At 44.2% G+C, this 11,230-nt stretch overlaps 1 long non-coding RNA gene across 1 annotated transcript in view; it reads right to left on the bottom strand.

Moving 5' to 3' along the window:
- Positions 1-10,954, bottom strand: part of LOC108523804 (uncharacterized) — a 55,825-nt gene extending 44,871 nt beyond the window's left edge. Inside the window, exons 1-2 of the long non-coding RNA XR_001883897.1 lie at positions 10,598-10,954; positions 432-556 (exon numbers count right to left, since the gene is read on the bottom strand). This is a non-coding gene — a long non-coding RNA (uncharacterized LOC108523804). The remainder of the gene's footprint in view (positions 1-431; positions 557-10,597) is intronic.
- Between the last annotated feature and the right edge of the window lie 276 nt (positions 10,955-11,230).

Raw genomic sequence — 11,230 nt, forward strand, 5'->3', positions numbered from 1 at the left:
TTTTTTTTTTGAGACGGAGTCTCGCTCTGTCACCCAGGCTGGAGTGCTGTGGCCAGATCTCAGCTCACTGCAAGCTCCACCTCCCGGGTTCATGCCATTCTGCTGTCTCAGCCTCCCGAGTAGCTGGGACTACAGGCGCCGCCACGTCGCCCGGCTAGTTTTTTGTAGTTTTAGTAGAGACGGGGTTTCACCGTGTTAGCCAGGATGGTCTCGATCTCCTGACCTCGTGATCCGCCCGTCTCGGCCTCCCAAAGTGCTGGGATTACAGGCTTGAGCCACCGCGCCCGGCCAGAAGTTGAAGATTTTGTTTGGTGTCAGCTTAAGCTATTTCTGAAAATGGCCATGCTAATAAATACATTATTATTAGTCCACTCGTGTTGCTGCAAAGAAATACCCAAAGCTGGTAAAGAAAAGATGCTTATTTGGCTCACAGTTCTGCTGGCTGTACAAGAAGCATGGCACCAACATCTGCTTCTGGTGAGGGCTGCAGGCTGCTTCCGTTCATGTCAGAAGGCAAAAGTAGCTGGTATGTGGAGATCACATGATGAAAGGAGAGCTGAGAAGAGGGATGGAAGGAGGTGCTAGGCTCTTTTCAACAACCAGATCTTGCAGGAATTAAGAATGAAAACTCACTTACTCCCACAAGAATGACACCAAGCAATTCATGAAGGATCTGCCCCCACAACCCAAACACCTCCCACAATACCCCACTTTCAACACTGGGGATCGAATTCCAACATGAGACTTGGCAGGCCCAAACAAGCCATATCCAAAACATAGCATCTACTAACATACTGATTGGAAGACAGTGACTCAGGAGTGAAATTAACTGCTACAGAGAAGCAGTATGCTACTTGGATATGGAGTCAGTTACCATAGCAGAGGCCCAAGGTAGACATTGACTTCTCCCTTACATATGCAGGCTAGCCAGGCAGCCCCCAAGGTAACAGGAACCCAAGCTTCTCCCAGGATGTTGTTCTGCCATCTCTATGATGTTGTTTTGTGGTCAGCCTCTGACCATTCCAATATCTGACATCTTTGTAGGTCTATTTCTATTGTCTTTTATTTCTACTGGTTATCACCATGGAGTCTTATTTCTTTGTTTGCTTTTTCATTCAGGATTATCCCACTTAAACAAATGAAGAAATTCTCCCAAAGAGTTCACCAACACACTTGTATTCCAACTAGCAGGAAGAGAAGAAATGGTGCTGGAGAGGGTACAAGGCTTCCCTTTACGGGCATAACTCAGAGCTTGTATAAGTCACACTCATACCCTTTGGCCAAAACTTACTCAGAGAGCCACAGTTGGCTGCAAAGAATGCCGCTAAATGTAGTCTTTACTTTGGGTGTGGCTGTAGGCTCAGCCAAAATGTCAGGCTTGTATTACCATAGAAAGAGAGGAGAGCGGATATCAGAACACACCAGCAGCGTGCCAACAGCCAAGGTGCAAAGTCACTTGAAATAGACTCGGCTGGCACATCTTTCCATCTGGGCTCTGTTCTGGCTACAAGGAAGGAGAACACAGGGGCCCTGGAACAAGGGAGGCGGGAAAGACAGGGATTCCGCGGAGTAGCAAAACATGGAAACAAATCTAGGGATAATTAGGACAAGCAGCTAAATGTGATGTTTAATGCCAGCCACAATGAAGAACAAGTTTTCCACTCTAGTTGCTCATAAATTCAAAACAGCTTCAAGGAAGGAGAAACAGCTTGAAAAACTTTTGTGAGTATATAAATATGGTGACAGAATATGTTATATATTATTTATACATATATATATATAGAGAGAGAGAGACAGGCACAAAGACAGAGAGACAAAGAGAAGTGACACCTCAACTAAAATTGGTCTTTATTTTATATCTGTATTTGTGTCTGCTGATTATTGAGCAGTTGAACATTGGTGTTGCTCTTTATTTGTTTGTTTGTTTGTTTATTTATTTATTTTTTGAGACAGAGTCTTGCTCTTTCTCTGTCACCCCAGGCTGGAGTGCAGTGGTGCAATCTCGACTCACTGCAACCTCTGCCTCCCGAGTTCAAGTGATTCTCCTACCTCAGCCTCTCAAGCAGCCTCTCAACAGGCACCTGCCACCATGCTCGGACAATTTTTTATTTTTATTTTTAGTAGAGATGGGGTTTTACCATGTTGGCCAGGCTGGTCTCAAACTTCTGACCTCAGGTGATCTGTCCTCCTCGACCTCTCAAAGTGCTGGAATTACAGGCGTGAGCCACCTTGCCCAGCCTGGTGTTGCTCTTTAAATGAAAGCAACCTTGTGTGCAATCTCCTCCCTCCTTCATTCCTCAAAGCTTTAGGACATCTCTGCTTTCCACCAGGCCTGGCCCCAAGCCAGGGCCAGGATACAGATGCTACAAAGACTCCAGCTTCTCCCCCAGGAATATGTGCACCCCCTAGAAAGGCATAACCACTAGGTCTACCTATCGGTTCACAGCAGCACCACAGGGCTAAAGGCATTCTGGGACCTTCTGTCATTGTGTATCAACAGTCAGGTGCTCCTGTCTTGATGGCCTGGTAAGAAAACACCCACTCTGGAGGAAGACAGTCCTGGGTTCAAATTCTTCCTCTGCGGCTTCCTATTCATGCGGCCTTACAGGAAAGAGCTTTGCCTTACATGTGAGGCTGGCACAGTGTTGAGAGCAACAGTCTTGGGAACCAGGTGGACCTGGCCATCACATAGGCCCTGACTCTTCTAGGGTGACCAACTGTCCTAGTTTGCCCAGAATAGAAGGTTTCCAAAGATGCAGAAATTTCAGTGCTGAAACCACACCAGTCCCAAGCAAATCAGGACAGTTGATTGCCCTGCTACCAGACACATTCTCCAGGGCAAGTTACTTAATGCTCTGAGGCTCAATTTCCTTGCATATAAAAATGGGCCTAATAATGTCTATCTTGCGGGAGAGCTATAGGGAATAGAAATAGTGCCTCATGCAGAGTAATCATCAGAATTATTATTAATATTATTAACTTCTCCCCCTCACTGCCTGGGCACCTCTTTTATAATAGCCAATGTCTCAATTTACCAGAAGGGTCCACACAGCTCTATCAGGCCATTATAAAGCAGCAAAAGTGAAGGGCTTTCTCCCTAATGCATTGTTTTCCTATGCAGGGGTCAAGGAGACTCCCAGCCTCCAGGGTTCCCCACATCTCTGGGCCTGAGTGAGCTCTCAGTGTCCCTCCAGCATTGCTGAGGCCTTGAGTCAGTTGTTAACCTTCCCTCCAACCCCAAGACCACGTGGCTTTGTTCATTAAGGCTGTTGTTTGGCTCTACAGCTCTGAGACAACGCCGAGTATGACTTTGTTCACCCTCATCTTGATTGCATTCACAAGTACTTCTTAAAATTAATTACCAAGAAAAAAATAAAGTCAGATACATGTTGGTGTCTCTTTGTTGCAAGAAAAAAATTCAGTATTTGTTCCAAGTAAAATTACTTCATAACTCAATAATTTCATCCAGCCTCCCAGGCCCCCAGAAGGCACCGAAATACTTAGCATGTGGCTAAGTGCAGCACTCAGAGAAGGTGTGAATTTGCAAGAATGTGGAAGTTTCATTCAACTTTCTCAGTTTCATCACAAATGACTGTCTTCCTCCTTTCTGGGCCCAGTCCTCCAGACGTCAGAACAAGAAACAGGCACATTGACTGTGAACCCGAGACTTTTGTGAAGACAGGGAGGGTACTAAAGGAAAATGCCAAAGCCTTTTCTTTTCTTTTATTATTATTATTATACTTTAAGTTCTGGGATACATGTGCAGAACGTGCAGGTTACATAGGCATACACCTGCCATAGTGGTTTGCTGCACCCATCAACCTATCATCTGCATTAGGCATTTGTCCTAATGCTATCCTTCCCCTAGCCCCACACCCCTCAACAGGCCCCAGTGTCTGATGTTCCCCTCCCTGTGTCCATGTGTTCTCATTGTTCAGCTTCCACTTATGAGTGAGAACATGTGCTGTTGGTTTTCTGCTCCTGTGTTAGTTTGCTGAGAATCATGCTTTCCAGCTTCATCCATGTCCCTGCAAAGAACATGAATTCATCCTTTTTTATGGCTACATAGTATTCCATGGTGTATATGCACCACATTTTCTTTATCCAATTAATCATTGATGGGCATTTGGGTCGGTTCCAAGTCTTAGATATTGTAAATAGTGCTTCAATAAACATATGTGTGCATGTGTCTTTACAGTAGAATGATTTATAATCTTTTGGGTATATATCCAGTAATGGGGTTGCTGGTTCAAATGATATTTCTGGTTCTAGATCCTTGAGAAATCGCCACAATGTCTTCCATAATGGTTGAACTACTTTACACTCTCTCACTGTGGTTTTGGCTTGCATTTCTCTAATGATCAGTGATGATGAGCTTTTTTTCATGTTTGTTGGCCACATAAATGCCTTCTTTTGAGAAGTGTCTGTTCATATCCTTTGCTCACTTTTTGATGGGGTTGTTTGTTTTTTCTTGTAAATTTGTTTAAATTCCTTGTAGATTCTGGATATTAGCCCTTTGTCAGATGGATAGATTGCAAAATTTTTCTCCCATTCTGTAGGTTGCCTGTTCACTCTGATGCTAGTTTCTTCTGCTGTGCAGAAGTTCTTTAGTTTATTTATAGCCTATTTGTCAATTTTGACTTTTGTTGCCATTGCTTTTGGTGTTTTAGTCATGAAGTCTTTGCCCATGCCTATGTTTTGAATGGTATTGCCTAGGGTTTCTACTAGGCTTTTTATGGTTTTAGGTCTTACATTTAAATCTGTAATCGATCTTGAGTTAATTTTTGTATAAGATGTAAGGAAGGGGTCCAGTTTCAGTTTTCTGCATATGGCTAGCCAGTTTTCCCAATACAATTTATTAAATAGAGAATCCTTTCCCCATTGCTTGTTTTTGTCAGGTTAGTCAAAGATCAGATGTTTGTAGATGTGTGGCATTATTTCTGAGGTATCTGTTCTGTTCCTTTGGTGTATATATTTGTTTTAATACCAGTACTATGCTGTTTTGGTTACTGTAGCCTTGTAGTATAGTTTGAAGTCAGGTAGCATGATGCTTTGTTCTTTTTGCTTAGGATTGTCTTGGCTATTCAGGTTCTTTTTTGGTTCCAGATGAAATTTAAAGTAGTTTCTTCTTATTCTGTGAAGAAAGTCAATGGTAGCTTGATGGGGATAGCATTGAATCTATAATTTACTTTGGGCAGTAGGGCCATTTTCATGATATTGATTCTTCCTATCCATGAGCATAGAATGCTTTTCCATTTGTTTGTGTCCTCTCTTATTTCTTTGAGCAGTGGTTTGTAGTTCTCCTTGAAGAGGTCCTTCACATCCCTTGTAAGCTGTATTCCTAGATATTTTATTGTGAATGGGAGTTCACTCATGATTTAGCTCTCTGTCTATTATTGGCGTATAGGAATGCTTGTGGTTTTTGCACATTGGTTTTGTATCCTGAGACTTTGCTGAAATTGCTTATCAGCTTAGGAAGTTTTTAGGCTGAGACAATGGGGTTTTCTAAATATATAATCATGTCATCTGCAACCACAGACAATTTGACTTCCTCTCTTCCTATTTGAATACCATTTATTTCTTTCTCTTGCCTAATTGCCCTGGCCAGAACTTCCAATACTAAGTCGAATAGCAGTGGTGAGAGAAGGCATCCTTGTCTCATGCTGGTTTTCAGAGGGAATGTTTCCAGTTTTGCCTATTCAGAATGATATTGGTTGCGGGTTTGTCAAAACAGCTCTTATTATTTTGAGATACATTCCATTAATATTTAGTTTATTGAAAGTTTTTAACATTAAGGGATGCTGTATTTTATCAAAGGCCTTTTCTGCATCTATTGAGATAATCATGTGTTTTTGTCATTGGCTCTGTTTATTGATTTGCGTATGTTGAACCAACATTGCATCCTAGGGATGAAGCTAACTTGATCATGATGGATAAGCTTTTTGACTTGCTACTGGATTCGGTTTGCCAGTATTTTATTGAGGATTTTCACACCGATGTTCATCAGGGATATTGACCTGAAATCTTCTTTTTTTGTTGTGTCTCTGCCAGGTTTTGGTATCAGGATGATGCTGGCCTCATAAAATGAGTTAGGGAGGAGTCCCTCTTCTTTGATGTTTGGCATAGTTTCAGAGGAAATGGTACCAGCTCCTCTTTGTATGTCTGGTAGAATTTGGCTGTGAATCCATCTGGTCCTGGGCTTTTTTTGGTTGGTAGGCTATTAATTACTGTCTCAATTTCAGAACTTGTTATTGGTCTATTCAGGGATTCTACTTCTTCCTGGTTTAGTCCTGGGAGGCTGTATGTGTCCAGGAATTTATCCATTTCTTCTAGGTTTTCTAGTTTATTTGCATAAAGCTGTTTACAGTATTCTCTGTTGGTAGTTTGTATTTCTGTGGGATTAGTGAGGATATCCCCTTTATCATTTTTTATTGTGTCTATTTTATTTTTCTCCCTTTTCTTCTTTATTAGCCTGGCTAGTCATCTATCTATTTTGCTAATTTTTTTAAAAAACCAGCTCCTGGATTCATTGATTTTTTTGAAAGTTTTTTTTGTGTGTGTGTTTGTGTCTCTATCTCCTCCAGTTCTGCTCTGATCTTAGTTATTTCTTGTCTTCTAGTAGCTTTTAAATTTGTTTGCCCTTGCTTCTCTACCTCTTGTAATTGTGATGCTAGGGTGTATCAGGACCCCATTTGAAGGTCACCAACGTCAAAGACTAAACGTAGATAAACCCATGAAAATGATGAAAAACCAGTGCAAAAAGACTGAAAATTCCAAAAACCAGATACCTCTTCTTCTGCAAAGGATTACAACTTCTTGCAAGCAAGGGAACAAAACTGGATGGAGAATAAGTTTGATGAATTAACAGAAGTAGGCTTCGGAAGGTGGATAATAACAAACTCCTCTGAGCTAAAGGAGCATGTTTTAACCCTATGCAAGGAAGCTAAGAACCTTGAAAAAACATTAGCGGAATTGCTAACTAGAATAAGAAGTTTAGAGAAGAACATAAATGACATAATGGAGCTGAAAAACACAGCATGAGAACTTTATGAAGAATTCACAGGTATCAATAGTTGAATCCATCAAGCAGAAGAAAGGATATCAGATATTGAAAATCAATGAAATTAAGTGTGAAGACAAGATTAGAGAAAAAAGAATGAAAAGGAATGAACAAAGACTCCAAGAAATATGGGACTTCATGAAAATACCAAGCCTACATTTTATTGGTGTACCTGAAAGTGGCTGGGAGAATGGAACCAAGTTGGGAAACACTCTTCAGTATATTATCTAGGAGAACTTCCCCAACCTAGACTTTTGTTCTCTTAAAGAAGGAAGCACACAGATATTGACCCTGTGAGAAGGTGATAAGCTTATCCTGGAGGTAAACCTGTGCTCTGGTTCCTCTCCTGAGGAAAATTTTAGAAAAGGTACTATAGATGGGGGCATGATCGATTTACACCGACCAAGACCCCAGCCCTGGAGCTGGGCTGGAGTCAGCCTCCGTTGAAACCCATGGCTACAAGGAGAAAGGTTGTTGCTGAAACAAACTCTAGGTTCACTTGGAATGGAGGAAGTTGGAGCATAGCTAATAGTAATAAGTGAGTTCTTTGGAGTTGGTCACATGCCAGGCACTGTTGTAAGCGTCACCCTCATAGCAACTGAGTTGGCACAGCAGGCGCCATCAGCACCTGGCCCATGCCTTTCTGCCTACCCTAGAGTTCCCAAACATAGCCTTGACTTCCTGCATCTCTGTGGCTGAGGGTGTTCTCTGGTCATAGGGGCGTGCTTGGTCCACACACGAGGTAGGTGGGGCATTCTGAGGCACTAACATCCTAAGAGCAGCCCACAGATAATGGATAAACACCCAGGTTCCTCACCCCACAGCGGAGCAGCTCTGAGGTGTGTTCCATGTACTCCTGCAGAGGCTCCTGGGGGATCAAGCCTGGTTGCCCTTGGTGAAGACCTGCCCATCTTCCCACTTGAATGAATTTACCTCCCTTCCTGTCTCACTTCTTGGTCCTGACCCCTGACTCCTGGGTCATCACCAAATAAATTACTTTAATCAAATCTATGTATTGGGATCTGCTTTGGGGGAATGCAATCTAATTATTGGCCACACTATTATTGTCCCTCTTTGATGGATGGGGTAGCCAGGTTTGGGGGTGTATTAGTCTGTTTTCACAGTGCTACAAAGAACTGCCCGAGACTGGATAATTTATAAAGGAAAGAGGTTTAATTGACTCACAGTTCCACATGGCTGGGGAGGCCACAGGAAACTTACAATCACGGCAGAAGGCAAAGGGGAAGCAGGCACCTTCTTCACAAGGCAGCAGTAGAGAGAAGAGCGAAAGGGGAACTTCCAAATACTTATAAAACCATCAGATCTTGTGAGAATTCACTCACTTTCAGGAGAACAGCATGGGAGAAACTGCCCCCGTGATCCAATCACCCCCTTTCCACTTGGAATGTCAAGTGATTTCTCTGAGCCTACACGGCTAGGAAGTGGCAAAACCAGGAAGGAACTGGAGCTCATGTCCGCATCTACATCATGATTGGCCCAAGACTCTAGCACCCTCAACCCCCAAGCTTTCTACGTGGTATTGGCTCACTGCTGGAGAAACCAATCCTGGAGGAAATTCTGCCATGAACAGTGATGAATGACTTTCATAAACATGAATCAGTTTCTGAGAAGGTGTCCTCTTGCCTGGGGTCCTACTTCAGATGGCCAAGTCAGAAGGACATAACCCCACTGCTGGGAAATCTAGGCCAGGTCAGATTTCATACATGCTTCAAAATGTGAGAGCCCCAGTCTGCTGGCGTGGTCTCGGAGATGGAGGGAGCCGCAGCCTCCGAGTAGATCCCAACCCAGCATTCCATGGCCGTATCGTTTGGAAAGAAACTTTCACCAAACCTGATGGGAACCTCTCCTCCAGGGCTGCAAGGACAGGAAATGGGGTATGCAAGATCTGGAAGGTGGAAGCTGGCCACATCCCCCAAATGAGCAGATACAAGACACTTCTTTATACATCAGGAAAGCCAGGGTCCAGAGATGGTGAGTGACTCAAACAAGGTCCATCCCTTCATGAACTAGAGGAAGCCACAGCTCAGATCCACAAGTCCCAGCTCTCTGCCCACTTCCTTTTCCTCTTCACCATTTTACATTTAATAGGAAATTTGTTATTTCTCATGTTTGAGCCTGTTTTGTCTCCACAGCCCTCATCTTCCCTATGAGCACAATAGAGAAAAATTATTCTCTGTTTCCTAGAAGAGAAATCCAAGGCTTGGAGCCACTTGGATGGTCACTCAGGGCCATCAGCATCTACTAGCCAGGAAGCGGCTGGGACATTCGGGAGATAATGGAGAGAAGGAACTAGAAGCAAGAGGGCTGAGGCTCCCAGCAGTCTCATTACAGGGTCCCAAGGCCCAGCAGTCTTTTGGGGAGAAAAATCTGTCGGACTTGGACAAATCAGCTGCACAGTGTTAACCTTCCAGAGGCTGAACTGTCTCCCCATTTCCAGGAATCTAATCTTTGAATAACTTTTAAAAAATGAATCCTGAATAATTTTAGATGTTTGTAAGGATCTGGGTATATCACCACCTCTCCCCACATCCCCTACCCACCTCACTTCCATACCTCCCTGCAGATGTACATGCAGTAGGGGTCTCAAAAGAGAAAGCTGTCAAAGGATTTCATTAACTGAAATATGACGGTAACTTTCTCAGGTCTTTCCGGGCGTGGTGGCTCACACCTGTAATCCCAGAACTTTGGGAGGCCAAGGCAGGTGGATCACCTGAGATCAGGAGTTCAAGACCAGCCTGGGCAACATAATGAAACCCCATCTCTACTAAAAATACAAAATTAGCTGGGCGTGGTGGTGCGTGCCTGTATTCCCAGCTATCTGGGAGGCTGAGGCAGGAGAATCACCCGAACTCAGAACACAGAGGCTGCAGTGAGCTGAAATCCCACCATTGCACTCCAGCCTGGGCAACAAGAGCAAAACTCCATCTCAAAACAAAACAAAACAAAAACAAAAACAAAAAAAACACTTTCTCAGGTCTCTTCCCAATTCCATCTCTCTCTCCTACCGTGAGACTACAGGGTAATTGGAGCATTCATAAAGCTCCGGAGTGTACCCAAGGAAACCATGGTCAATGTTCTTGATAGTTTGAGGTTTTTAGCCAGCAACTGAGCAGGTTGGCTTTGGGTCTTCTCAGAGTCCTGGGGTCCTCAAATAGAAAGCAGGGCCTGACAAAGTCTGAGACAAAGATTAGGGGTGTGGAAGAACATGGAAGCTTTGCTCTCCTAATTGCCAAGCCAGCGTTTTCCCCACCTCCTGTTAGTCCTCCATTTAGTCTTTCAAAAAGTGTGGGAGGTTGCCCCCACGAGCCTGCCCCAGTGGCTGTCTACTGTGCAGGAGCTCCTACGTGGGAGGAAATTGGAGGTGAGCACAGAGGAATGGGGCGGACCATTGTGAGATGGGGATGTCCACCTCTCCATGGGGCACAGGAGAAGACACAGCCGAGTCCATCTGGGTGGGGAGGTGAGATTAGGAAGGCTTCACAGAGGAGGCGATTTGAGCTGAGGACTGTCACTTACCTGTGTGGATGGAAGACCACAATCTCATCCTGCCATCTCCTGCCACAAGAAAAAGTGCCAGGTGAAGAAGATGAGGAAAGGTGTTCAAGGCTAGGGGGATGTGAGGGTGATTTGGCTGTGACATCTGTCACCCCACTGAAGGCCAAATTTGATTCAGCTGATCTGGCTGGCTGGCTAGGCAGGTGTCCCCTTCCTCCCTCACCACTCCATGTGCATCCCTCCCAAAGCTGCACTTATGACCATCTCCAACAAAGGAGGACTGGTCTTCAGCCAAGGGTATATAAGTAGCTGTGCACCCTTGCTAGGGCCTCCAAAGAAGCTCTCAAGGTTTTGAAGGCTGAAGGAAACTAGTGAGCAAAGACACAGAGGCACATGCTTGGTGGGGCCTAGAATGTTCTAGAGTGCTAGAAACTGGAAATTTCTAGGACTCTAGAGCTTAGAATATTAAGAAAATCTTGGTGAGGGAGGAGACAGAGAGGATGGGAAGGAGCAGGTGGATCCTCAAGAGAACGTGGATGCCCGCCAACTGTGGCTGGTGTGAATGTGTGAATGGGGTGACAGACGGGGAGGGGTGGGGGAGGAGAAAGGGATACAGGAGAGACTGAGGCACCCAGGATGGCCAAGGTGTGTGGG

This window comes from Rhinopithecus bieti, unplaced genomic scaffold, assembly GCF_001698545.2.
Source record: "Rhinopithecus bieti isolate Rb0 unplaced genomic scaffold, ASM169854v2 scaffold_75975, whole genome shotgun sequence".
Classification (NCBI taxonomy): domain Eukaryota; kingdom Metazoa; phylum Chordata; class Mammalia; order Primates; family Cercopithecidae; genus Rhinopithecus; species Rhinopithecus bieti.